At 45.5% G+C, this 27209-nt stretch overlaps 1 long non-coding RNA gene across 1 annotated transcript; it reads right to left on the bottom strand.

The window, feature by feature from the left end:
• Window positions 1–14008: 14008 nt before the first annotated feature.
• On the bottom strand, window positions 14009–26907 carry LOC119181284 (uncharacterized). The gene is made up of 2 exons (XR_005111183.2): window positions 26667–26907; window positions 14009–14200 (listed from the first exon to the last, which is right to left on the bottom strand). It is a non-coding gene; the product is annotated as an uncharacterized LOC119181284 (long non-coding RNA).
• Between the last annotated feature and the right edge of the window lie 302 nt (window positions 26908–27209).

Raw genomic sequence — 27209 nt, 5'->3', positions numbered from 1 at the left:
GAAACAGGCTTGGAGAGTTGACCATTAACTATCAGACGAGTTGAGCATTCAATATAGCCTAGTTTAACGCCTTTAAGAACAACCTGTCCAACATTGGCTTGTTCGAGAAGAGAAAAAAGGAAGGAATGACAAACGCGATCAAAAGCTTTTGCAAGGTCTACCTGTAGCATTGCAAGATGTTTTTGAAAACCATGACAGCATTAAAGCACTGTTCGAGCGACATGTAAATTGGTTTGTATGGATCAACTATTGATCTCTTATGTCTGATGAGGTCTAATGAGGCTCCACATAGCAAATTGCAACCTATTTGCTAATACTTTTGCGAAAATTTTGTAGTCCACGTTTGACAAGTATATTGGTCTGTAGCCCTCGACGAAGCGAAGTTTTTGCTTGTCAGTTGTTTTCGGTATTAACACAGTGTGACTATCGCAAAAAGGATGCTGGTGACTTGCAGTCAAACTTTCCTTAGGCAGACTAGATGTCTGGAAAGCAATCACGCTATTATGACTTATAAAGCGTTTTTAAACAGCGAAAAAACAAGCGGTCGTCGCACAATGCGAACAGCGTAACGAGTCCAATACTCAAACCCATCAAAAAAAATTGCCCGCAGCTTCCCTCGGGGGAACACTGAGGAGGATGCGGAGCATATAATTGGTTAACGGGGTGTTAAAGTGCGACTTACTTGGGTCGATGGCTAAATTGGTTAACGTGGTTGTGAAATGGGGTGTTAAATTGCGACTTACTTGGGTCGATGGCTAAATTGGTTAACGTGGTTGTAGGAGGGGGTGTTAAATGAGTGAACACGTACACACGTATGCGAAAGGGCGGCGCTGGTCGAAGGGACGTCGATCATTGTGTTTGTGGATTCGTTGGAATTCATTTCACCGCGACCTTGGACGTCGACGCGCCGTACAAACCAACCGACGAGCGGCAACTGAGCGAGCGAGCGCCGACCTTGAGTATATATACAGCACGACGGCGCATGCACTGTCAGCTGTTGAATGTTCTCGAAGCGCGACGCCACATGCGCGTCCACTGGAGAATCAGGAGAATTGTAGATGTCGAACGCGGTGTATAGAGGAGGAAGGGTGCACAGATGGTGGAGGAGTGAAGCGCACGCGGTGTGTAGAGGAGGAAGGGATGCACAGATGGTGGAAGAGTGGGCGACGGCGCGACGGCGCATGTGCGCGCGTCAGCTGTCGAATGTTCGAGAAGCGGTGCGGACGGTGCGGACGGCGCACTACAAGGCGCGAGTATAAGATGCTTCCGCATCTTAAAAGCTTTTTCTTGTTCCCCGATTAGCTGTGGTGCATACCCACTTCAGCCATAATTCTTCATCGTCAGCCACAGCCTGAACAATTGGCACAAAATTCCTTGCAAGTGTTTGGCGGATACCACGCTTCTCAGACGAATAACAAAAAAATAGCATAGCGAATGCCGGCATACTACCCCTAAATATTCTTATAATGCCTCAGGGAGTATCAAGTAAGTGCGCTTGCAGTAGTTACCCAATAAGTTGTTTTTAAGGCCCTGAAAGTCCGCTGTTATAGCTTTTGTTGTGACTGTGCTGCACCTATCGCGAAGACGTGCCGTTTGTTTTTTTGTTTTTGTTTTTGTAAAAAGGACTTAGTATGCAGCGTAGTATATTCAATGCCTTTTTTTCAGTGATTTCTCGTGTAGGTATGTTACTGCAGGTGATAATGTAGAAGCAACACCACGATTGAAAATGAAGTTGCAGTATTCTTCTAATAGTGTGGCTGGAATAAAACAAACATGCATACGTTTACGAACGGGGGACGTCATCGCTGGAAGCGTAAATAACCTGTGCTTTCGCTTTATTTGACAGCATCCTCTTTCATCACGCGATAGCGGGACTTTGTCAGCTAGAGTCGTGAAAGGTGCACACTGAGTGATGGCGCCAGTAGGAAAGTGTAAAATTACATAAGCTTTCGCTCAAAGCAAAGTTCTCATTCTGGTAGACTTTCTGCGTTGAGGTGGTATGCGAGGTGTTATTGGTCAGCTGTCATCTAGTAATAAATTCACGTACTACGTGACGCCAAAGAGGCAAAAAAAAAACACACACTCGGCCTTATGGAAAAACGTGGTGCTGACTAACGCTGTGATGTTTTAATACATATGCATACCCAATAAAGTGAACGGGGGAAATAACCGCCACCATAGTTCAGTGGTAGCGTATTGGATCACGTTATTCGAAGGTCTCAGCTTCGAGTCTGACCAGTCGCTAGTTATCTTCTCGTCTCCTTTTCTTTCTTATAATCTACAATAAATTATTTTTAGAACATCCCCTATACTTTCCTGGTATTGTAGCCGTTTACTTCTCATTAAACTACATGACTGCATTTTAATAGATTCCAGGCTACTGCTCAACCTTCCAGGCAACACTGTAGAAAATGAAGCTACAAGTCTGGGCTCACAATAACGCAGACATAATTATTAATCCTCTTCGTGAAACTGATGCCCAGTATCCTCACCAAAGAGAAACTGTCTGATCACCAATATACAAATTGTGTTTCATTGCATCTATTGTATCAATATACCTTTGTATCATGGTATCGCGTTAGTTCTTGTGTACATGTATGCCAACACTGTCATGTATATTAGAGCAATTGTCTTCACTGTAACGCAGTCATATTGGTGATAATATATAGATGTGCCGAAGTGTATGTGCTTTGTTACTGGAATGGTATGAAGCCTTTGTGTTCTGTACATACTGTAAATAAATTTTCCTAAACATAACATCTTACACCTATATTTAATCTAGTCTCGCATCAAACTATCCATTATATCAAGCTTGAGCACAAAAAGCAAATTATAACCCTTTGTTTACCACCTGAGGCTTGTACAGGCTGTGGCACGCTAAAATTTCTATATAAGATGAAGCGTTCGTCTTGTACTGTGTGCTCACGCGGCGTCCATGATGAAAATTTACCTCATTTTCTCCTCTAGAGCGCAAGATATGGTTAACCTCGAAGTACATTACGAGCAACTTGATTTCAGTTGTAGACTGAAATCAAGTAGACTGAAATTTCAGTTGATTTCAGATAGTAGACCCTTCGCTGTAAATAAACACTAGCTATACGGCCCACTAAGGGTCTGCAGAAAAAAGCGCTTCGTGCATTCGAAAAATGTCCTAAAAAAAGTCACGGCATACCAAGGGAGTGAATTATGATTGGTGGGGTGTACTGTTCATCAGTCCGTCCGTGGTATCGCCCGCTCATTTTTTCTTGCTTCCGTCCGTCAATGCGTCCGTCCATGCGCCCGTCCGTGTGTCCATTCATCCCTGTGGCCATTGGTACATCCCTCTCTCCGTGCGTCTCGCCATGCGTCTGTCCGTACGTCTCTTCTTCCGTCTGTCCATCCGTCAATCCGTGCGTCTGCTCACGCGGGCTACCATCTGTCCGTCCGTCCATGCGTGAGTCCGCCCCTCTGTCTGTCTGTGCATCCGTCTGTCCTTCCGTCTATCTGTATGTCCATCTGTCCGTCCATCTATCTAGTGAACAACCCAAGTACAACCATCTCACATTATTTCATTAAGTATTCATCATATACAAGGGCCGCCATCTAGCGGACTTCTGAGGACCGCAATTTGGGGTATGTGCCACTGGCGGCTACATACACTATTAGAGGATAAACAGGCCCACACCCTAAGGAGCTTCGCCCCTAAACGCAAATATTTTTTGGAAAAATAACCTACACTATTTTGTCTTCCTTGTCTCACTGGAAGCGAATGTACAATGTTGTGATTCTGCGTTTATTGTTGTGTCAAATTATTTGTTTTAGTATGGTTTTCACTGTTCAAAAAGCCACACGCAATATAAATGTCCATACATGAGTTTATTTTTGACTATTGGAAGTGTGCTTAGAAAAATTCATTGTCACAGATGTCAATAACATTTCAAAAGAACATTTTCTTGTCCGGCATATAATAAAGATGATGGCGAAACAGACTTCAATTACATGAACATGAATAAGAGATGACTTAGAGACAACAGGTACATTCGGTTTTTCACACCAACACAGCAACACAAATATGTATCACAAAACGAGAGGTACACATATGCATATTGCAAGGCAAACTCGTTTTACTCGTTCATCACAGACCGACGCAAAAAGACAAGACCAGTGACGAAGGAATTTCCTTTCACCGCGGAAGAAGTTCTCCTCCGGTAAAACATATAGCAGCTCCGAGTAAAATTACTCTTGTATCGAGAAGAGCGCGTGGCGGCTGCGGCTCGCTGCAACCGCCTCGGAGTGGTTGCGCCATAGGCAGAATAACCAGCAACAATAAGAAGAGAAACAAAGTCGCCGCGATGACTACGCCCAGAAGAAACAAAGTGATTTGCTCTAAGGCTGTGGAATCCAGCATGTGTGGCTCTCCAGAAAATCGGCATGAGTAATGACACAATGCCTCAGAATATGCTGATTTGTTTTCTGAAGGGAGCAGTTCGGGCATGTTTCTGAATGGAGCATTCTCTCCCTCTCAAGCAATTTAAACTTCTGTGCTTTTGTACATACGGACCTAATTTATCTATTTGAGCGTCATTGTTTTGTTTGAGTGGACATGCACTGACGCATTTTGTTCTAGCGTATAGGACAGCTTTTTGCCTTAGAATTAAAAGTGTAACTTCATGCTTTCTGTTGTAAGCGAGAAGGAGTAGCAGTTGCCTTTTTAATGGCACCAACTGTTTCTGGTCATCCTTTCAATTACTCATCATTTTGATTTTTTAGAAACACCTGTGTTATTTGCATTTCGGTGTGAGCTCGAAAAAGTTGTTTACAGATTATGTAGCATTAAGGTTCGTGGCAAATCTTTGCACCATTGTTTGAAACTTAGACTGAAACATTTATTCGATAGTGTAGCCTACTTCAATATCAACTATGTTAAGCCGCGAAAATAGCCCTCTTCTACAGTGGAAGCAAATGAAACAAAAATTTGTGCCAGTCTTATGGGCACGATGTGCTACTCTTCGACGGAAAGATGGCGCTAGAGCCCGTTCACCTGAACGTAAACTGTTTTGCTTTGTATTATGGCGGCTTGAATCTCTTTTCAAAGAAGTGCTTACCGAAACTACTGGGTGAGGTTGACTTCCTATGACAGCCATACAAAAAGTACCATTCTCTTTTATTCGTTCCTAACGATTCACAATTTTCGTAGTACCTATGAAATATCTTATGATTGTAGTTGCTACATTGCGACATCACTATAGCCGAAAAAAAGGAGCGGCGACTATGGTACTCGCAACGCTCCAACGAAATGTACGAGAGTAGTGAGGAGAGTCTCATGCGCCATCATGAATCCGAATTGCCAAAACCCTCCCTAATTTTTCTGCCTGAGCTACGCCTAATTTTGCCGACTGCTGAAAGGCCCACACGTTTGGCCGTTTGTCTGCGAGCTCAAGTTCGAATAAATATGCGCACACTAATGAGCGCGAAACGTCAGCCACAGGCGTCTTTGCATGAGGGAGATGTGTTCACTGCTTACCCTTTCATCCTGCGTACCCCTTCTTCCTAATATCCCTCTGACATCTCCTTGTGCGACTGAATAACGAGTTCTAGATGCACTGAAACCCTCACGCGATTGTAGTGAGCCATGCATACCCCCGCACTCTTCCTCTTTCTTATCGACTGAGCGTAGTTTGTCTGTAGCAAGTAGACTTACAGTGAGCTCGTGAATGCGAGCATGCACACTGCGAATCGTTACACAGAGGGTGCTTATAGCGAATGAATGAAGACATCTGGCAAATTTGATGCACGATAGAAGCACTGGATGGTAATTCAATGCAGCATTTCTGCTATGGTTTTGATAGTTGATGTGCACACCGATTCCATCGATTAGGGGGGAATTCGCGCGCACAATACATTTGCAGTTTGGGATGAGTATGACGGGTGTTGAGAAAGCAGGATCTTATGTGGAAACAATACAATTAGATGTTTACAGAGGTAACGTGGTTGCAGCAAGCACAGTACCAGATTGATTGGCGAAACAAGGAAAATGTCTTCACGCTGCAGTGGGAGTGATCAGGCTGATGGTGCTGTAATACGGCTGCACATCACGTTCATGAAAGTGATGTGTAGCGTTGTGACTGTGAACGCATAGAATGGCAGCGCTTGTCTATAGTGTGGTGCATGGCCATCCCTGTCGCTTGTGACGTGAGAATGCGTGGCAAGACCACATGAAGCAAACTTGCCTGGGTTACAAGCTAACTCTCAGGAGCCGTGGGAGACCCTCCTCGCTCTTTCCCATCTACCCTTTCCCTGAATAAGCAATGAAGTTTTTCCACCGCCAACACTTTCCTCTCGAAATTTTGTCGTAATATGGCAAAGCGTCCTCTTCAAGGAATCACCACGAAAGCCAGTGGCATCTCTTCCGAACTTCCCTTCATATCCTATTGACATTCCCGTTTCGCAGTTTAAAATAGTCATTGCTGATGCCAACACGTTTCGTTCGTTTATCGATTGCTAACTTATATCACTAACCTTGCATTACCGCTGTAATCTTCATAGTCGCATGCACGTAAACCACAGCGACATTTTAGTTTATGGTATTTACGCCATTTTAAGCGTGTCTTTCACTGATTGTACTTGAACATTAAGTAGATCAATGAAGGATGGAGGCTCTCAGTGAACCTCCTTCACATTCTAAACTAGTGCTGTAAATTCAAAAAAAGTGGTCTCAGGTGACGAAAATACACTTTGTACTGGATTCCATACTTCCATTTATTTGTTTATAATTTAATAACTCATTTAATTATTTATTTAATTGCACATTTTTGCATCATGCCCATGAAGGGGGCAAAAGGATGTGTGCCTCCTGACTTCGCCCACACTTCGTGAGGACCTCGAGCAGATACGGCAAAACAGTACAAAGAAATTATTATTCAACATTACACATACAAATAATAAATAAGCGAGCAACACTACAATAAGCGGAAAAATACTGGTTAAACAATCATACAAAGCTGTTCCTTATCTACAAATGCAAAAAGCATTATGAGCATTATTAACATAATGAAAATACATAAATTTTCGTCGTAATACGAAAAACAATGATGAAAAAACAATGATTACTATAAATATATTTTATTCATTACCAATCTTCAGCCCACGTACCACTAAAAGTGGGTTTATAATATAACATTCATGATTTGCTTCCAAAAATTTGTAATGTTTTTGTCTCTCCCTAGCGCATTCAATTGCTTCAGGGAACCTGAACGTCACTTCCAAATGTCTTCCCCAATTCCCTCATGCATTAAAGAACTAGTGCGCTGCTCAATGAAATATTCAACGTGAGGCGTCCTCCGTAACGTGTTAACGTACGTCTTGTAAGAATTCTCGTGCATTTCCGTGCATTCCCCACAGAAATGCTTGCAGTATGAAATGAGCATACGCCTCAAGATCGGCAAGGGATATCTGCGAATTTTCACTGCAAGGGCTGCGCAGAATGATTAGCTCTGGGCCATCCGGCAGGCTGGGGATGCTGCCCGAGTACAGTAACTCCAAGCCTGTACCTGAAGCAACCAAAATATAACTGCTGGCTCACGGCTCACTGTGTGGAATATTCTTTTCTCTCTCTCAATATACCGTTCTATGGGTAGCTCCACTCTTGGTTACAGCGCTAAAAACAATGGTCACAGACGAACGAGCGTGACAAGGCGCACTGTACCATTGGAACTGATTACGTGCAAAAGTTAGCATAAACAAGCAAAATACCACAACAAAAAGCCAGTAAACAAAAGGCAACAAAAAGGCTAGGAAGATAAATAGTATATCTGACAAATTATGCTCAACTTATTTTATTTGTTCTGTTGTTCTTCTTTCCTTTGTTACTGAAAAATTTTACGTATTCCATAAATTTTTCAACGATATAAATCATAGGTGCATGTTGCGCCTTGTCCCGTACTTTTTTCGGCGTCCTGTGTTCTTTGTGGCTAAAACTATAAATGTGTCACTATGCTGGAAATGTTATGCCTTATGCACTGCTCGTCCTCAGTCTCCACTTTCTTTCATTTTATTCTACATTTCCTTTTTTTTCCCGATTTCCCGATACTTGATAGCCAATGGGACATGCTTATTCGGCTGGTCACAGAATAACGGGACGACAGACTGGTCACAAAACACTGATGAAGAGAAGGCCCACAGACTCAAAGGATGACGCAGCCACGGATGAAGACTCGCCACTGCAATCTGTAAGTGACCAGTTGTTTTCTTAATTATTGAAAATGAACAGGGAAGTCATTTTTATAAATGACGCTGAGGGCGCAGATAACCAATCTAGTGAGTGAAGCAGAAACAAGTTTCAGTAGAATAAAGATCCTACAGCAATATGCTTTTTGCTAGACAGCGAGACTAGACATTGCAGAGATGTCAAAGAAAGTTGACAAACAGATGCATCAGTTTATGGCGCTGCAAACCATTGAATCCGAGTTTGCGAGGACCACTCAGTACGAACATGAGATGATTAGCATTATTCATAACATCAATGCGTACCTTCGTCGAGATGTGCACCCTGAAATAGCGCGGGAACAATAAACTTTTATGTAAATGCCAGGCAAGCAAATACAGTAAAGCTACCAAATCTTAAACAAACAGTTTGATAGCAGCAAGATGCAGTAGCAAAGATTTTGGTATAAATATGACTTGGCTGTTCACATGAGAAGTGACCTAAACGATATCCACGAATTTACGTATTTGTGGTCCTCACTAACTGGGAGACCGCCTGCTGCCGTCGAGGAATTGTGATTTTCGGACAACAATTACGACAAAGCTAGTGATATGCTCAAGCAGCGGTACGGAAGAGATGACGTTTTGGTAGTAGTAAACTTGAACGAGTGCATAAACATTAATAAAGTAGCGAGCCGCAGTGACTATGAAGGTTTTAAGAAGATTGTCAGAAATTGTGCGAGTACACACGTGAGGATTGCAGTGCTTAAGCTTCAATAGCATCAACTACGCATCAATGCTGCTGCAAATAATAAAATGTCGCTGCCAGTGAAGATGTAGAGTGCATTCCAGTTGAAACAAGGGATAGTCGCCAGTAGATCGTCAAAAGAAGGTCAGAATACTCCTGACTTCAAGAAGATAACCCCAAGTTTTTGATGAAATGCTTAGATAATAAAGTGTAATGCAGAGAAGAATTTGTCACAAAAAAGCAACAATAGCAGCACCGAAAGTAACCAGCAAGAAAGAATTTCTAGTTTGCAACGTGCAATTGCAAATATTTGCATATTTTGTGACACTCATAATCACTATACTGATAACTGCAGGAAAGTTATGCCGTTTGAAGAGCAGAAAATGAAGCCAAAAGCTTCATTTGACGCTTCCGTTGTACGAGGCTTCGCCATACTGCCAAAATAAGTAAGGCAAACATAATGTGCAACATAACTTGCAAACATCACAGAACATGTATGTGCCGGAGCAAAGAAAGCACACCCCAGTCTGAAGTGTCTGTTAAGGTTGCAAGACAAGAAAAATAAAGCATCCACTTTCCAATGTATGTAGAGTTGAAGAGTTTTTCTACAGACTGCAGTAGCAGTGGCAGAAGGCAGAAGTCAGTCATGTTATTGTCATGTTTTAATGGATACGGGCAGCCAAAGATCTTTTGTTCTGAAAGATTGCCTGAGAAATTTGCCTGCTAAGATAAGAGAACAGCGACTGACAATAGGCTCGTTGGAAGGAGATGAAACTGAATGACTTATGAAGTTTGTGGAAGTAAAACTGAGTACCTACAGCGGTGAAGAAGTGCTATTGAAAGCAGTGGATGTGAACGTGATTTCAAAAGAAATAGTACCGTGCCTAACTATCGAACTGCAAAACAGGTAAGAAGAGGATGAATTGAAGCTGGCCGACGTCATAGGAAGAAACACAGAGTGAAACAAAATGGCGTAATTATTGGCTCAGACGAGTATTGGAAAGTAGTGAAAGGTGGTATCCTAAAGCTAGGCGAGGAGTTGACCGCAAGAAAAACTATATTCAGATGAACTGTCATGACAACGTGTGCGCAACAAAGCAGACGTAAATAGTCATTTTCTGTGCTTCATCACATCCTATGGCGCTGTGCCTTTTCCAGTCCCCATTTCCAAGAAAAGAAAATTAACAAGCTGTGTAAAGCCCATGACCTCACCTCTCAAATTCTGGCTGTCCAGAGGGCCTGCGCGAGGGCGCTCAGGTTTAAATTGACCGCCCTCCGGTGAAGAACGGGTGAAGAACGTTGATCGAAAGGCCAAACCATATGAGAGAAAGAGGCCAGCGTTGAAACAAACTGCAGAAATAAACAAAGATTGAAGCATTCTTGTAAACTCTTTAATTATAAATAATCAAGAAAGCAATATTGCACGAATATACAAGCTACACCAGTACACCGACCTTGGTTTCGCTACGCCCTCCTGGATTCTTCAGAAACCTTGGTAAGATTATGAAAAGGTATTTGGCAGCCGATGAGACCATGCTCCTGCTGCCATACACGCCATGAGAAAGTTTTTGATTACTTCTTCAACACCTTTTCACCGATGCAGCTTGTCTGTTGGTGTGATATTGCTTTGTTGATTCTTTCCAATATTTCATGTTACATCGTTTGGAGGAGTCCTTCCGTTTTCTCTGTTTAACTCTCAAGTTTTTTCAGCGCTGACTTCTTCGTAATTTGGTAAGCCCTTGCAGCGTACTTTCTTCAGAATTATGTCTGTCATCGCAACAGGTGCAAGCTTATTTGGTCCTCTGCACGCATTAGTGGCCGGTGGCTCGCTGATCAGCGTTGCTTCAACTTGCACTGTGGTTGTCTGACTTTCCTGTTTTGATGAGACTCCATTCGCTATAACTTTCTTCGTCGCACTTGGTTGCAAATTAGGCTGGCTTTCGCTGTATGTTTGTCCACTTCGCATCATGCTGCTTACGTGTTTTATCAAAGCTTGGTCTTCCTCAGAAACGTTTGCATAATTGTGAAGCAACCTCGTGTCTTCACTGAATTATGCAATATTATCCGACCTCTTCTGGTGTGTGTCGCTGTTCGGTCATTAGTCACTATTTTCTGTGCTGATGTGAGTGAGTGAAATAACTTTATTGAGTCCACAATCAAGGCACCTGCTTTCGTGTTTTATAAAAAATCAGTTTTTCTCAGAAACATGCGTCGTGAGCAAACATCCTTCTTCCCTTCACGTTAATTGTCCTGCTCATGATGACCTCTTCTGGTTCGGTCGTTGTGTCACTTTTCTGTGCGTCATAGTGAAGCACCATTACTTTCCCCTTTTGCTTCATTGTTGTACACGTTAGCTTTACCTTGTACAGTGCAACCGAATGAAATTTCTGTTGCGGTGAACTTCTCTTCTAGCTTTCGGATGACACCTTTCATCACTTGCCAATACTGGTCTGAGCCAACAGTCATGCCGATTTCACTGCTCTCTGCGTTTCTACCTAAGTCGTCAAGCAGCTTCAATTCATTCGCTTCATATTTCTTTTTGCTGTTTGATAGTTAGGAACGGTACTATTGCTTTTGAAAGGATGTCAATCTCCATCAGTTCTAAAAACACTTTTTCACCACTACAAGTACATTTAGTTTACCATCAACACACCTCAGGCCATTTTCAATATCCTTTTCTCCAAACGAGCTTATCATGAATCTTTCTTTTCTTCTCACTAGTAAACAAGTTGCTCAAGCAACCCTTTTCGAGCAAAACATCTTTGGCGGCCAGTATGCAGTACAACAGGACATTAACATGACTTCTTCCAGCCTTTGGCCAATGCCTGTAGAAAAATGCTTCATGAACTTTACGTAGTTTGTCAGGTACAATTTTGCTCTTTTTTTCTTTTTACTTTCACCTAGATCATTCACTATAAAATTTTCTGAAAGTTTTTTTTTTGTCGACACATGGGTGGCGCATGCCCTTTCTAACATATATTGCACCTCAAGCTTGCTTTACACATTTTAGCAATGTGGCGAGGCCTTGTACCACTAACACATTGATCTGATTCTTCGAGGTTAATTTTTTTCTCTTCATAGGGCATCGATTTCCTACAGTCATCAATGTAATAAGCGGTTGTCTCACAAAATATGCGAATTTTTGCAACTGTACCTAACAAATAAACCAATTTTTTTGTGACCCTTAGTTCTGCTATCGTTGCTTTGTCTTTGCGTTACACTACCTTTTCCAAGTATTTCATGAAAATCTAAGATTATCGTCTTGAAGATGAAAAAGATTCCGACTTTGCCTTGAAGATATACTGGCTTACTATCGTCTGGCATAAAAGACTATAATACCAGCAGTACCTAAAGAAGATCGAAATTTTACACCTCCCAGCATGAGCATTGGCAGCGAAGGCTAGTACTGGAGAGGGCAGCGCTGCTGTCACTGTGACGTATATAATGACATCACGTGGCCCACTCATGCAATCATCAGTGCAGCGCACTTATTTTCGACCCCGAGTAAGTTCATTTTATTACTTACAGGATTCTTGATACGCTCCGCTCCGTAGCACACGCATTCTAGTGATCCTAATTGTGAATGAGCCCTTCTAAAACGTCGCGGAACCGATACACTTGGCTGATGAAACTGAAATTGGCAGAAACCTCAGTATTCAACCGCAAGTATGCAGCTCACGCAGCGGCTACTTCTTTTTTTCAAGCGTCTGTAGATCAACAAAGAGTTTGCGCCAGGTATGGGCGATAAAGTGTTCAGTGTGTATGATGGTCTACTGCGTGATCTGTAGGAATAAGAATTTAATCCTTTTCTTTGCACCAAACGGAAAAGAAGGATTGCCGAAGCGTGAAATTCGAGAAACCATTCGTTCGTCCCTTTTGTAATTAAAGGAACGCATTCTGTGGTATCTACTTCTCTCTTGGTGTGAGTTATTTCCAGCTCCTGGACTAGCTTCTAAAGTAGCTAAGGAGGGAACGTGTTTGAGTTCGAAATGGGTACGCCTCGATGACCCGAGTGCTCAGTGGCGGCGTGAAGGAAGAGCCGTAGTCCGGTGAAGAGACGCTTTATTGCAGCCTCAGGCACCTGCCCGAGTCCAAACCCGAACCTTTGCTCTTCATTTCACATTCAAACACCATCCTTTCAACCTTTGGTTGAACAAAGGGTCAACCCACAAAATAATCACTTGTTGTGGCTCGCTTCATCACAACCAATCGCACAAACTCTTTCCTAATAGCACTGCATAAGTCGAAACCACATTACCGAATACAACACGTGAAGGCATAGGTTCTCCGCGTGTCATAACCTCTCCCATGCCAGGCCGTGTATCGGCTGACCTACGTCGGTAGCCGTTCTCACACTCGAACTCTATTAGCTTCTCAATAAACGTCGCTTTGTAGAAGCCTCCTCAACCGAGGAGAGTACACTTCCAGGCCCTGTGCATTGACCAAGTGTGCACGCGACAGCGAGGCACCCCGACATCCTAACAACACTCGGTAATGACGAATAGCGGAGCAGGATAAGCTCGTCTCTGTGCAGTACCATGTCTCGGTCAGCCCAATGGTCACGTCCCTGCGGCATTGCCAATGGCACACGTGCACGCCAACACTGACTTAAGCTCAGACGACCGCGCTTGACGGGACTCTGGCAAGACGCGCGCCTGAGTAAGCTTGCCTTTTCTAGTCCAAAACAGGGGTGACCTTGACGGCTCCACTCGTGAACCGCGTGAACAAAGGAGCCTCCTTTTTTTCCTGTGCGCGGGTCTTCCCCGTTCGCCTTCGCGGAACCGATCGACTTCGTTAGATTACGCGTCGGGAACTGGCTCCGCGATCCGAATTAGCCGCATGAATTGCGCTGCCCACAAAACGCCGCTAATGGTTGCCTCATACTAATTGTGTGAGTTTTCGAGCATGTGCTATAATAGGAAGCAGTGGGATGCATGTGCGATAAAGCCAAGAATGAGGAAGACAGCCCAGCATTGATGGTCACGTGTGCGGCAAGAACTTTCACAAAAAATATTTTCTGTATTGCGTTGGGGTTCACATCTGGTGAATACGACATAGGGCTGTCCGGAGATGTACACATAAAAATTTTTCACGTTTATTCAGGCCATGCCGACAGGTCTTTTTCCAGCTGTGTGCTGCTGAAGCTGAGAAGAATGGTTTTGTTCGATGCTGTCATTTTGCGTTGCATAATCGGACGTCTGTTCTGTTAGCAGCCATGGTGTGCTGAGTTGCTGTGAATCAAGTTGGTTGACTCCAGAGCCGGAAGAGTCGCTGAAAATGAGATAAAGTACTTGTAAATAATAGTCAAGCTAACGGTGCGAGCAGGCATTTTTGCAGCATTCGCACATCGCATCACGTCAGTCAATGAACCCAGCGCAAAGAAGCGCGTGTAGTGCAAGCGAACACCAGGGAGACAAGCTATATGCGGGTGAAGTTTCACTTATTTACTTATACGTCTGATAAATCATCATTCAGCAATAATAGAAGGGAAAGTAGTGGGCTGCAGAAACCATGGTTGTTGAGAAGAGTAATGCTGTTGTGGCGAAAAAGGTGCGATACCATTATGAAAGATCAAGCGTATTCAGTACCCGACAGAAAAGCATCGCTCCCCTCCGTCATTTTGTACCACCCTGAAACGTAGCGCGAGGTGTTGCCGTGAATCCTGCGTGGCAGTCCAACTCATTAAATTGTTACTTCTCGGCCGCGTACTTTCCGCGCAAAACTGGTACGTGCCATCGCACTCTCCTCAGTAACCATAAATCTTCACACATTGCGAAAATGCTTCGATTTACAGATTGTTTGATGAGGTACATATCAGCTCAACCTTTACCGCGCCTTTTCACGTTGTGCCTCGATAGCATCATGCACACACGCTTCACCGAAAGCGAATGACGTGGCTACGATTCTACGCTGGCATGCTAAATAGCCTAATAACACCCTGTGTAGGGCTAGTTGTTGCGTTACATAAAAAATCCTGTCAGTAAAATAAAAAAGACAGCAAACAAAGAAGCAGACAGGAAAGTGGCTAGACTACCAACAAATTGTTATTTTATTGGCTGGAATTCTTGTTTATGAGTCACTAAATATCTTTGTAGGCTAACACTATAGCTTGTGTCACAGCTAAGTACTACAACTTTTGCTTGCGAAGCGAGAAGAGCCATAGCAGAGAGCCAGAGTCATGGAATTTGGCGAACACTTCACACTGCTGGTACCCGAGATGTCCTTTTATGCGTCACAAAAGGACTCCCGAAGACGGTGCCACTCCATTTCCTCGCCCGCAATACGATCTTCTGAGGCTCTTCACTCCAGTCACGGTAACAGCCAAGCAAGAAATGCAAAACACGTGGAGCAAAAAAACGTCGTGGAACGACTCGCTGCGAGATGATGAAACGCAGTCGTGGAGCAAAATGAATTCAACAGCTGGAATCTGTTCGAAAGTTCAGTGTACTACGATGGTTTAATGCAAGACGAAAGAGAAACCTATTTAAAAGAAAGTTCATTTGTTTTCAGACGCAACTTCATATGCATACTGTAACGTTTGCAGTGCTCGCCCTCTTTCTACGTCGGGGCTTTCTGATAACATTGCCCGATTGCTGTTATTTTGCTGTTTTCTTTTCTTTCGTGCCAACCTGCGATTGGCTGCGTAGCGCTTAAAAACGCGCCGCAAGGTGAATAAACTGGGATTGTCTTCCTGGCACTGCTTGAGTCGTCTCTTTCCTGGGCCGGCTGTCGTCCAGCCGCCGAATACGTAACAGCTGGTGGCAGCGGTGGCGGCGGTATGGAGCGCACGTCGAAGGCGGCCTTGGCGTCCGGTTTGGTGAGAGCACGGCTTGCTTGACTTCATTGGGAGCATTAGCAGCATTTACTTGGTAGTCGAGGTTCTTTTGTATTTGTTGTTGACTTTGCTAAATAGTAGTACATATCAGGGTAGCACTTGTTAACAGCAGTCATGATCCTCACGTCGTTAACGAAACCCAACCTAGTGCTGCTAGCTGAAGAGCTCGGTATCCCTGTACAGAAGTCTATGCGGAAGCCTGCAATTATCGAAGCGATATCCAAATGCGGAGCAAACGACGACGAAGTCGAGGAGTGTTGGAGGGCAGTCTCGGAAAAGCTCAAAGAACGAGAAGTAGAACTGAAGTTAAAAGAGATGCAACTGCATAACCTTGAACGCAATGACAGTTTCGATATGCGAGGATACATGCAACCTTTCAAGGCTGGCAGTGACATCACTTTGTATCTCGTCAACTTTGAGAGGACGTGTACAAGAGCTGCACTTGCAAAAGAGACTTGGTCGCAACGCCTGTTGACATTACTTCCAAATGAGGCAGCCGATGTAATCGCGAGAATGCCAGATGAAGATGCTCATGATTACGAAAAAGTGAAACTTCATTTGAGGCGAAGGTACAGCTTGTCAACAGAAGCCTTGAGGATGAAGTTCCGTAACACGAGGCGTGGCCAAGGGGAGTCATTTTCAGAATTCGCCTACAAATCCATGAGCTTGTTAGAGGAATGGCTTAAGAGTGCCAACGCATACGAGGACAAGCAACGTCTGATTGAACTGTTTGCGCTCGAGCAGTTTTATGCGTCCATTCCGGACCAAATGCGGCTGTGGATTCAGGACAAGCCAAACGTAGAGACTTTGCAAACGACAGCCAGCTTGGCGGACGAGTACCGTTCCCGTAGAATGGAAAGTTCGGAAGAACAAAGAAAGAAGCCGTCAGGAGCGTTCAAGAAATTTCAGAAAGGAACGAAAGAAACTAACCAAGGGAAACCAGGCGACAGTGTTCCAGCCCAAGGGCATGCAGCCAACGCGAGTGAACCGAAAAGTTCCAAGTTCGAAGAAAAACAACCGCTGGTCTGCTATAAATGCCAACAACCGGGTCACATCGCAGTCGGTTGCCGACAGCCAGCAGTTTCCGTCAATTTGCTAACCGAAGAGAGCGATTTACTCTTGCCCTACACATATGACATGAAGGTGAACGGCATCAGTTGCAACGTTCTGCGCGACACAGGAGCAACATTTGATATCGTCCACCCGTCATTTGTTAAGCCCGAGAACTTAACAGGTTCATGTGTATGGGTACGCCAGGCACTAGAGCCAGACATGAAGTGTTTGCCGGTAGCCAGAGTCGAAATGAAGGGCGCCTTCGGCACATTCGAAACTGATGCTGCGGTTTCCGATAAACTTCCTCAGAAAATTCCCTACATTTTTTCTAACCGATCAATGAGGGACTTCCAAAATGCAGGACTGGAACTTAATGCTAACCCTGTAATGGTCGTCACGAGGTCCCAAACAAGAGCTCAAGCTACCAGCGCTACCCGTAACACGGAAATTACAGACCAGAGTGAACCGACACAAGCTACTGCACCAAGCGAAACTGTTCCTGTCGACGCCAATTGTGTCGCGCCAGCCTTTGATAGCAGCACTCCCGTCGGTAATGCGCTCCCAGGTGAAGCGATAAACCCAGTCAGTGAAAATTTTCAGCTTCTAGCAAAGTTAGACAAAAGCGCTCTCAAAATGGAGCAGGCAAACGACGAGTCGCTGAAGACGTGCTGGGAAAAATCAAAACGGAAACAAAAAGGAGCCGTGTCGCTCATAGTCAAAGAAGGCATTTTGTACAGAATATTCAAAAACAAGAAAGGCAGAACCTTTGAACAGCTTGTCGTTCCCAAAAAGTATCGAGTCGCACTTTTGGGTTTGGTTCACAGCGATAGCTGGGCTGGCCATTTAGGTATCAACAAGACCAAGAGCAGGTTATTGAACGACTACTACTGGCCGACGTGCTTCAAAGAATCGGAGAACTGGGTACGTTCCTGCAACGTTTGCCAAAGGACGGGGCGGCCAAACGAAAAACTCAAAGCACCTTTGGTCCAAGTGCCTTTGATTGGCGAACCCTTTCGCAGATTAGTTGTCGACATTGTAGGTCCATTACCAGTAACAGCGGCGGGCAACAAATACTTGCTAACACTCATTTGCCCTGCTACGAAGTTCCCGGAAGCAGTGGTGTTACCCGAATTAAGCTCCACTGCAGTTGTAAACGCGCTACTCGGCGTCTTTGCAAGAATTGGATTTCCTAGTGAAATCCAATGCGACCAAGGTTCTGTGTTCACAAGCGCGCTCACCACGACGTTCTTGAAGAAATGCGGCATATCCGTTCACCACAGCTCAGTCTACCATCCGCAAAGTAATTCAGTCGAGAAACTTCACTCTGTAATGAAGCGCATTCTGCGTGCACTCTGTTTCGAGAAAGGCGCCGACTGGGACGAAGCTGTTCCCGCGATGCTCTTTGCTCTGCGCTCCGTCACTCACGAAGCGACTGGGTTCACGCCGGCGGAACTTGTTTACGGTCGAGCGCTTCGCTCCCCGCTAACGTTGTTGAAAGAAAAGTGGGAAGACAAGTTCGTAGACAAATCAGTTGTCGAGTACGTGCTGACCTTGTTGAAGCGCCTACGTGAATCGCAAGAACTGGCGCAGATAAACATGGCAGAAGCGCAGCAACGCTCAAAGGTGTACTACGACAGATCCGCACGCACACGAACCTTCAAGGAAGGCGATAAAGTGCTGATTCTGCGGTCGTCAAAGGCAAATAAACTGGAAGTAGCATGGGATGGGCCGGTCACGATTAAACAAAAGCTCTCCGACACCAATTACTTGGTAACGACGCCCGGTAAACGCAATGATGTGACGATATATCACTGCAATCTAATGAAGCCTTTTATCGAACGCAGTGAGACGTTGAGCATTGTCCTTAACGAGCCTGAAGAGATCAACGTTCCTCTACCCCAAGTGCCAAGCCCCTGCTCTTCCCCATCAACAGAAGAGATAGTCCAATCTGTCACTAAACAAGCTTCTCTAACTGACAAGCAAAGAAAGGAGTTAGAACTGCTTGTGCGCAACTTCAGAGACTTGTTTAGTCCCACTCCCGGCAGGACAAATCTCGTGGAGCACGACATTGAGTTAACATCCAACCAACCTTTCCGAACCAGGATGCACAGATTTTCCCCCCGTCACGAAAAGATCCTGAACGATTGTGTTCAAAACATGTTGACACTGGGTCTAATCGTGCCAGGAGAAAGCGAGTATGTGTCACCTATGTTTATTGTAGAAAGTCCAGGCAAGGAACCGCGACCCTGCATCGATTATCGAAAATTGAATGCGATAACAAAAACAAAGATGTTTCCCATTCCAAACGTTGAGGGCTTGATCGAGAAAGTGTCCGCGGCACGGTACGTTTCTACGTTAGATTTGGTACGCGGTTTCTGGCAAGTGCCACTAACGGAAAACGCCAGTAAGCTCGCCACTTTCATGACACCGACAGGCACATATCGCCCTCTTGTGCTCACTTTTGGCCTCAAGAATGCACCCTTCGCATTTTCAAGGTTAATGCATGAAGTGCTCAAAGGAGCCGAGTCGTTCGCTGTTCCGTACCTTGACGACATAGCTGTTTTTTCGAGCACCTGGCAACAGCATTTGGAACATCTGCAGCAGGTATTCCTTCGAATACACGAGGCAGGCTTGACTCTCAAACTCGCCAAATGTCGTCTTGCGAGCTCTGAAGTCCACTACTTGGGGCATGTTGTTGGCCAAGGGAAGCGACGTCCTTCCGAAATAAAAGTTGAAGCAATCACTAGCTTTCCTTTGCCGAAAACAAAGACTAACTTGCGTTCCTTTTTGGGTTTAGCCGACTACTACAGAAGCTACATTCCCAACTTCGCAAATATCGCTAGTCCTCTCACAGACGCACTGCGCAAAACTGAGCCAACTATTGCAAGTTGGAATAAGGCTCGTAAAGATGCTTTTGCTGAGATCAAAAAGATTCTTGTCAGCAAACCGGTCCTCGCGGCACCAGATTACTCTCTCCCCTTCTTAGTTCAGTGTGACGCCAGTGACCGCGGAATGGGCGTTGTTCTAAGTCAAGTGAACAAAAAGGGCGAGGAACATCCTCTTGTAGCACCGAAAGGCGGGCGAGTTGGAACTTATCCATAGTGGAACTTATCCATAGTTTCTTTATCTGAACAGGAGATTGGTTTCATTGATCGGAAGTAATCTTGCGTAGCACTTGATTTTCTGTGTACACATGTATATTTATGCTTTCTTTCAAATAAAACTTTCAGTTGTTAGACCAGCGCTTGTCCTGTTTCCTTCTCTTGTGTGTTTCCTTTTGTGCGCTGCCCACTATGGATAAGTTCCAACTCGCCCGCCTTTCGGTGCTACAACAGTTTATTGCTAGTTCTTCGGGCTCTCTTTTGTGTCAATACGTCAATTTCATGGACGCATCTGCCATTTCTTCAGTCATCGCCGTTTGCATCTGCCGTGCACGGACTGCTTCGTGGTATGCCAGGATCTCACAGTGTCCCCCGGATCTTCAGGGGCTGTGCGGTTGGCTACAGCCGTCCCCCAGTCATGTTAGGAGAGTGTGCCGACTTCTGCGCTCGGAGTGGTGGCGGCAGGCGAGGTTCTTCAGAAGCTGTTTGCGGGTATGCTGTGGTGCTGAAGGCGACGACCGTCGGAAGCGGCGACTCTACGCTGATTGGTGCTCGGCCACGGACGCGGCGACTGAGTACCTTTGGAGGGCTGTGCTGGTTACGCTACCACCACGACCGAAGGCGAAAAAAGGTACAGGTCGGGTTGTGCTTCTTGGAGGTGCCCACATTGAAGAATATGACCAGGAATTTCTGGGGCTTGGTCCCAAATTTGCCTTTGAACCAAAGCTCACCGCCACGGAAAAATTGGCAATGACTCATTCCGTTGCTAACCAGGTTTCTGAGCCTAACCGATCCTTTTGTTTGAAACAGTGTATTGATGTGGTTTCCAAGTGCAGTACGAGATTCAGTCGAGATGGCCAGTCGCGACGCTTAGTAAACTCTTTTGCCGCAAGTGATTTGCGGCTTTTGGTGTCAGATAAGGAAGGATCCTTCGTCGTGATGCCCGCGGGCATGTTTCAGGATAAGGCTGTTCAAGCAATGCAAAAAAACTTCAAACCAGTCACTTGTAAGCCGGCTTCTGTTAAGAAGAAGGCATTGGCATTATTGTCAGACCTAAAGCTTGAACGACTGAGGTCCTTGGCGAAGAATTCAAAAAGCCTGGAGTTGCAGGTGTTCTTCTCCGCCAAGACGCATAAACCCGATGTACCCTTTCGGGCAATTGTGTCGGAGCGTGGCTCGTGGCAACACGTTGTCTCGGGCTACTTGCAAACCCACCTCAGCTCGTTGAATTTAGTGGATCCTTTCTTGGTTAGGAATTCACTACAGGTTGTTGATTTCTTGGGTAATCAGAACCTTTGGGAAAAAAAGTCTGCCTTCAGTGTCGATGTTCAGGACCTGTTCTACTCACTGCCGCATAATTTTCTGTTACTATGTGTTAAGGAAACTATCACTGAACTAAATGAAGAAACGCGGTTTGTTGACAAATGTGGTATTTCTGTTCAAAGTTTCCTTGAACTTCTTCGTTTTTATCTTGATTCTACTTTTGTTTCTTGGCAGGGGGATTTGTTTGTTCAGGCCTCAGGTGTATGCATAGGTTCCAGAGTTGCCCCGGTCCTAAGTGACATATTGTTGAGTAGAATTGATCGCGATCTAGAAAGAGATTTTGAGGGTTGGGGGACTCGTATATTTAGGTATGTGGATGATTACTTGGTTTTTTTGGATAGTGTTAGTAGCTTACATGATAAGGTGAACATTCTCAAGGCATTTAGGAAAAGGGGGCAGGGTCTTCAGTTTACGTGTGAAGTTCCCAATGAAAAGAATGAGCTTCAGTTCCTTGACCTAACATTGCGATTCCAGGATGCGCATGTCTGTTGGTTATACGCTCCCAGGTCGGCTAAACCCCTCCTAAACTTTAAATCTGCTCATTCTAAACTGGTAAAAAATGGTATAGTCACTTCATGCCTTCACGCAGCTGTCGCAAAATCTTGTTTCCATGCCACAGAGGAAAGCTTTCGTAATCAGTGTGATCGGCTTAAGACAGCGGGTTTTCCCACCGCCTTTCTCGTTTCTGCTTCCGAGCGTTTGCTAAAGAAAGTAAATAGTAACGCGCAGCCCACCAACCAACCAGCAACCTCTCAACGCGAGCAAAAGCGTTTTGCAGTGATTCCCTATGTACATTCCATTTCACATAGATTAAAGAAAGTTGGGGGGCAGTATGGGGTTGACGTTGTTTTTTCAAGTGGGAATAAATTGGGTAGCTTATGTGGCAAGATTCATAGACGCGTTAAGGGAATTACGAGGGCGGTTGATAACACTTGTTCAATCAAGCACGTTAAGAAGTATACCGCATGTTCGACTGGGGTAGTCTATAAAATTCCTTGCTCGTGCGGGAGTGTCTGCATAGGACAGACCGGTAGATGTATTAATATTAGGCTACGGGAGCATGAAAATTCTTTAAAGGGTGGGGTTCTGTCTCACCTCGCCAGCCATTGCCGCGATTGCGGTTGTATTCCTTCTTTTGAGCAAACCGCAATCATCGACCGCCATCATAATCAAAGGACACGTGAGATTGCTGAGGCTTACCACATGGCGAAGAGTGTTGGCATTTGCGTTAGCCAGCCATCTGTTTCTTTATCTGAACAGGAGATTGGTTTCATTGATCGGAAGTAATCTTGCGTAGCACTTGATTTTCTGTGTACACATGTATATTTATGCTTTCTTTCAAATAAAACTTTCAGTTGTTAGACCAGCGCTTGTCCTGTTTCCTTCTCTTGTGTGTTTCCTTTTGTGCGCTGCCCACTATGGAACATCCTCTTGTCTACGCCAGTCGAAAACTAACATCACGCGAGCAAGCCTACAGTACAACTGAAAAAGAATGTGCTTGCTTGGTCTGGGCTCTCGAAAAGCTGTCGTCCAGCCGCCGAATACGTAACAGCTGGTCGTGTTACGAAAAGCTGTCGTGTTACCTCAAAGGCTCCTCATTTGTTTTTGAAACTGATCACTCACCTTTAGTGTGGTTAAATCAAATGTCGAACAAAAACAGCCGCTTGATGCGTTGGAGTCTAGCACTTCAGCAATTTGATTTCTCAGTGCGGCACAAGAAAGGCAAACACCATGCTAATGCGGACTGCCTTAGCCGAACCTATTAAGTGTTTCTTGTTTCTTTTGTGTGCATGCAACTTGGCGCAAGTATATATTTTTTTTTTCCTTATCGTGTTCGGCTTTCACGTTATCTGCTCCCAGTGAAATCAACTGTCGGGCTTTTCTAAGCTTGGGCGCCAGGTTGCTTTTGACGTGGTTTCTGCGTTTCTACCGCTCGTCCACTCAGCCATTTCAGATCCTGTCGTACCAGATGGCGAAATCAACCCTGCTCCAGGCGCCTGCAGCCAACTCCCGTGCTGCAGCCAATCGACACTCGGCGAGTGGTGCCCGTTCTGAACATTGCCTGTTCTCGACATTGCCTCCTCTTGGCCTTTAATGCCAACCTTCGCGGGCGTGTTCCAGCCAGATGACGCGCAATGCCATTTCCATTTCCTTCTGCGGTGGCTACTTCAACGACCAGTGCCACCATGCACCTCAGGGTCTTCGCCCACGCCGTGCACAAAGACAATATGACCGTGCGAAACGTGTCAGTGCTGTGCTTCGAGACCTGCCCACGTGTTGGCTACCTGTTACCACCTCCAGCTGTTCATGAAGCGTCATCCTCTTGAACGCCTTCCGCTAGGGGTAGCTTTGGCCGAGTTGTAACGTTTGCAGTGCTCGCCCTCTTTCTACGTCGGGGCTTTCTGATAACATTGCCCGATTGCTGTTATCTTGCTGTTTTCTTTTCTTTCGTGCCAACCTGCGATTGGCTGCGTAGCGCTTAAAAACGCGCCGCAAGGTGAATAAACTGGGATTGTCTTCCTGGCACTGCTTGAGTCGTCTCTTTCCTGGGCCGGCTGTCGTCCAGCCGCCGAATACGTAACAATACTGAACGGCAGCTTATTTGATCAATTTCTACGAGAAGACAAAAGGCACTGAATTACTTATTGCAAAAAGAATAGCGCCAACGAAGTAAATCTCGCTGCCACGAGTTGAGTTAATGGCTGTGTTGCTGTCCACACGTCTCTCTGAGTACACCAGAAGCACAACCTAATAAATGTTTTATTACGACAATAATTATATGAACACTTTTGGCTGAATTTCGCCACAGGCTTCAGAGTCATTCACCGCATATGTATACACCTACGTGTAGATGAAAACGCAAGACAGAAAAAAATCGCAGCATATCCACGGAGTGAATGATGATAAGTGGGGCGAAGCGTTCGTCAGCGCGTCCACGCTTCCTTCCATCATTTCATTCTTACTTCCGTCCGTCCGCGCGACCGTCTGTGCGTCCATCCGTCCGCACGTACACGCGTCCGTCCATCTGTCTGTCTATCTTCTAGTCTGTGTGTCCGTCCTTGCGTTCATCTAGTGAACGTTCTAACTACCGCCATCTCGCATCCCTTGTGGCACATACCCACTTCATGCGTCCATCCATCTACTAGTGAGTCTGTCCATCCATGCGTCCGTCCATGCATTCATCTAGTGAACACTCAAAGTACCGCCATCTCCCATCTCGCCTCCCGGTAGGTATGTACGACAACGACGGAGGATAGACAGACCCACGCCTTAAGAAACTTCACCCCTAAAATTCTAGAAAAAGGACTCCGGCGCGTGGAGTCGAATGTGCGACCTCCGCGTCGTGAATGCGTGGCGTTAACCACTGAGCCACCAAGAGCACCTTCTTCAACGTTCAATCAGGAAGCTGTTACGCCTACCACTTACCACTGTTGGCGAGCATTGGGGGGGGGGGGGCTATCGTTGTTTTTTTAGCATTATCAGCAAGGTGGCGCAATAAGCGCGTGGCAGCTTTCGTCTCTCACGCGCACTTTGGCCCGCGGATAGAAGGGGAGTGGATGATCTCTCACACACCCTTATCTTCCGGGGGGGGGGGGGATCATACGTTTTGGCTCAAGTTGCCCTTGCACTGAAATGATTCTATTGTAGTTACGGAGCGCACAAAGGCCACTGCAATCATTGAACAGCCTCCGTTTGCGAAAATAGAGCGCTTTTCAGAGTATCGATGTAATAAAAACTGAGACGCTTATTTGCATTTGTGTGTACATTTGAGTACGTTTTGTGCGTCATTTGGGCGTAAAAAACACGGGACACGTTTAGAACTGCCTCCATTCTGCACGTGGCCTACCAATTTGTTGCTGTCACGTTCATTGCTTTGTCTTTGCGGCAAAGCTGTGACTTTTTATCCTCTCTTCTTCTGCTCTCTCTCTTTTACTCATAAGAGACGGTACTTGATTTGTTTTTTCATAAACTAGCAAGAAATAAAATAGGAGAAAAGAACGGCAGAGAGGTTAACCAGACTATAGGCAGTCGGTTTGCTACCTTGCGCATGATAAGAGGATGGGGGAGATGAGAGATAGAGAGCAGAGAGGGAAGAGAGATAAACACAGCACGTTCAGCAGCACACGCGCGCACACTCAGTTGTAGTCCAGTCTTGTCTTTCGCGGTGTGTGACATTGCTGTTACAACCGCTTGTTCAAGTCCGTGTCACGTAGGAATTTCAACAGAGCTTTTGTCGCCTTGTGTTGCAATGTCTTCTCTCGGGCACTTGACAGAATAGTGTCCACAGTCTGTTGTCGATGCGCGAAAAAAATGGACGCCAGAGGCTGTCTCTGGATGTCATACAACGGACAGTCGTAGAGGGTGTGGTGTAGCGTCTCTTCACAATGGCAGGCATCGCAGAAAGCGTTGTCGGCCATTCCAACGACAAAGAAGTAAGATTTTGTAAATGCCACTCCTGGCCATAAGCGATGGAGGAGGGTAGCTTCTCTTCGGTCCAGCCCAGTGGGCATGCGGAGAGCCATCACAGAGGACAGGTGGTGTTGACGATTCGTCTCGTTGCTTGGTGGGCACCATAGTGAAAACGTGATTTCACGCGCAAGTCGTCGAAGATTACTGCGATTTTTTATTGTTCAACAACGCACAGAAGAAATCTCCCACCGCCACCTCCTTGCAGGTCAAAGCGCAAGACATGTTACGCACTACTACGAGGGACGAATGGGTGCCACTTTAAGGAGCTTCCCCCCTAAAAGATATCTCAACGCGCTCAATAGGTGCTGCGCTTTGTGCCAATTGACTGACAATATCGGCTGAAGCAGCGATCCCGAAAGAAACTCTTGGCACACTAGTACAGTCGTCCTCATCCCCTGAGATCTTTAAAATGGTAATTTTTTTATCTGCAGTAACGTATCATGCAATGAAAACTGTTTTTCGCATTGAATGATCTACTAGCAAAACTGACAGTACCCCCAAACAGTATAAAAGCATTGCAGATCGTTTTATAGCGATAAATAAGTTTCCTTACTGTTCAAGACTTTCGTAGCTTGTCATTGTGATAGTCACGGTTAGCGAAAGAAAAACCAACTTCTAGACCCGAGCTAACGGGGGAGTTTCTACTCCCTCCCACGCCTAGCCGTGCGTGGCTTTGCCGTGTCCGGGGAAAAGGGGATCCTGGGGGTTGAGCTGACGCTGGGTGATTGGACCTTTAAGGCCCCCCGGCAGAGGCAACACACCCCTTTGGCCCCGGCTTCACGTAGACGGCACCCCTGGGCTGACCCACCCAGGGGAAATCGGCAGTCGCCTTTTCCTATCTCTCTCTCCCTACATCTTCGTCTTTCTTACTTTTTTAGCTTTCCTGTCTACTTCTCTCTTCTGTTTACTTCCAATTTTCCTGGCGGCAAGGGTTAACCCTGTGCAAATAGCCTACCTTGGTCTAGGCGCATTGGGTTATAGTGGCGTTGTACGGCTGGCGTCTGCAGGTTTCAGCATCCGCAAACTTGTAGCGTCCCCTCGTTGGGCTCCGTGGTGGGTGGCCGCCAACGCTGCTGAACAACATACAATTAGCATGCATAAAGCATTCCCTTTACTCAGTGATCGTGCCTCCTCAAAGCGGGTACGCACCGAAGACATCAATTTTTTCAACCGGCCAAGACAATTGTTTCCTCATTTTCACGTTATACACTGCGAAAAAACTAACAAGCAAGCCAGAACTGTATCCCCCTTCGTAGTTTCTAGATGCTTAACCGAAACTCTCGGTGCCGGGTACAAGGTTACCAAAATGGCCAGTGGAGATCTACTCCTTGAAATACGTGACAAAGACCAATTCGATAAACTGAACACCATCACAACGTTTGGAGACACACCCATCAGTATTACGCCACACAGGTCCATGAACTCATCTCGCGGGGTCGTATCGGACGTAGATTTGCTTGAGCTGACGGAAGCTGAACTTCTGGAAGGATGGAAAAGC

This window comes from Rhipicephalus microplus, unplaced genomic scaffold (assembly GCF_043290135.1).
Source record: "Rhipicephalus microplus isolate Deutch F79 unplaced genomic scaffold, USDA_Rmic scaffold_121, whole genome shotgun sequence".
Classification (NCBI taxonomy): domain Eukaryota; kingdom Metazoa; phylum Arthropoda; class Arachnida; order Ixodida; family Ixodidae; genus Rhipicephalus; species Rhipicephalus microplus.
This window is presented reverse-complemented; position numbering and strand designations above follow the sequence as displayed.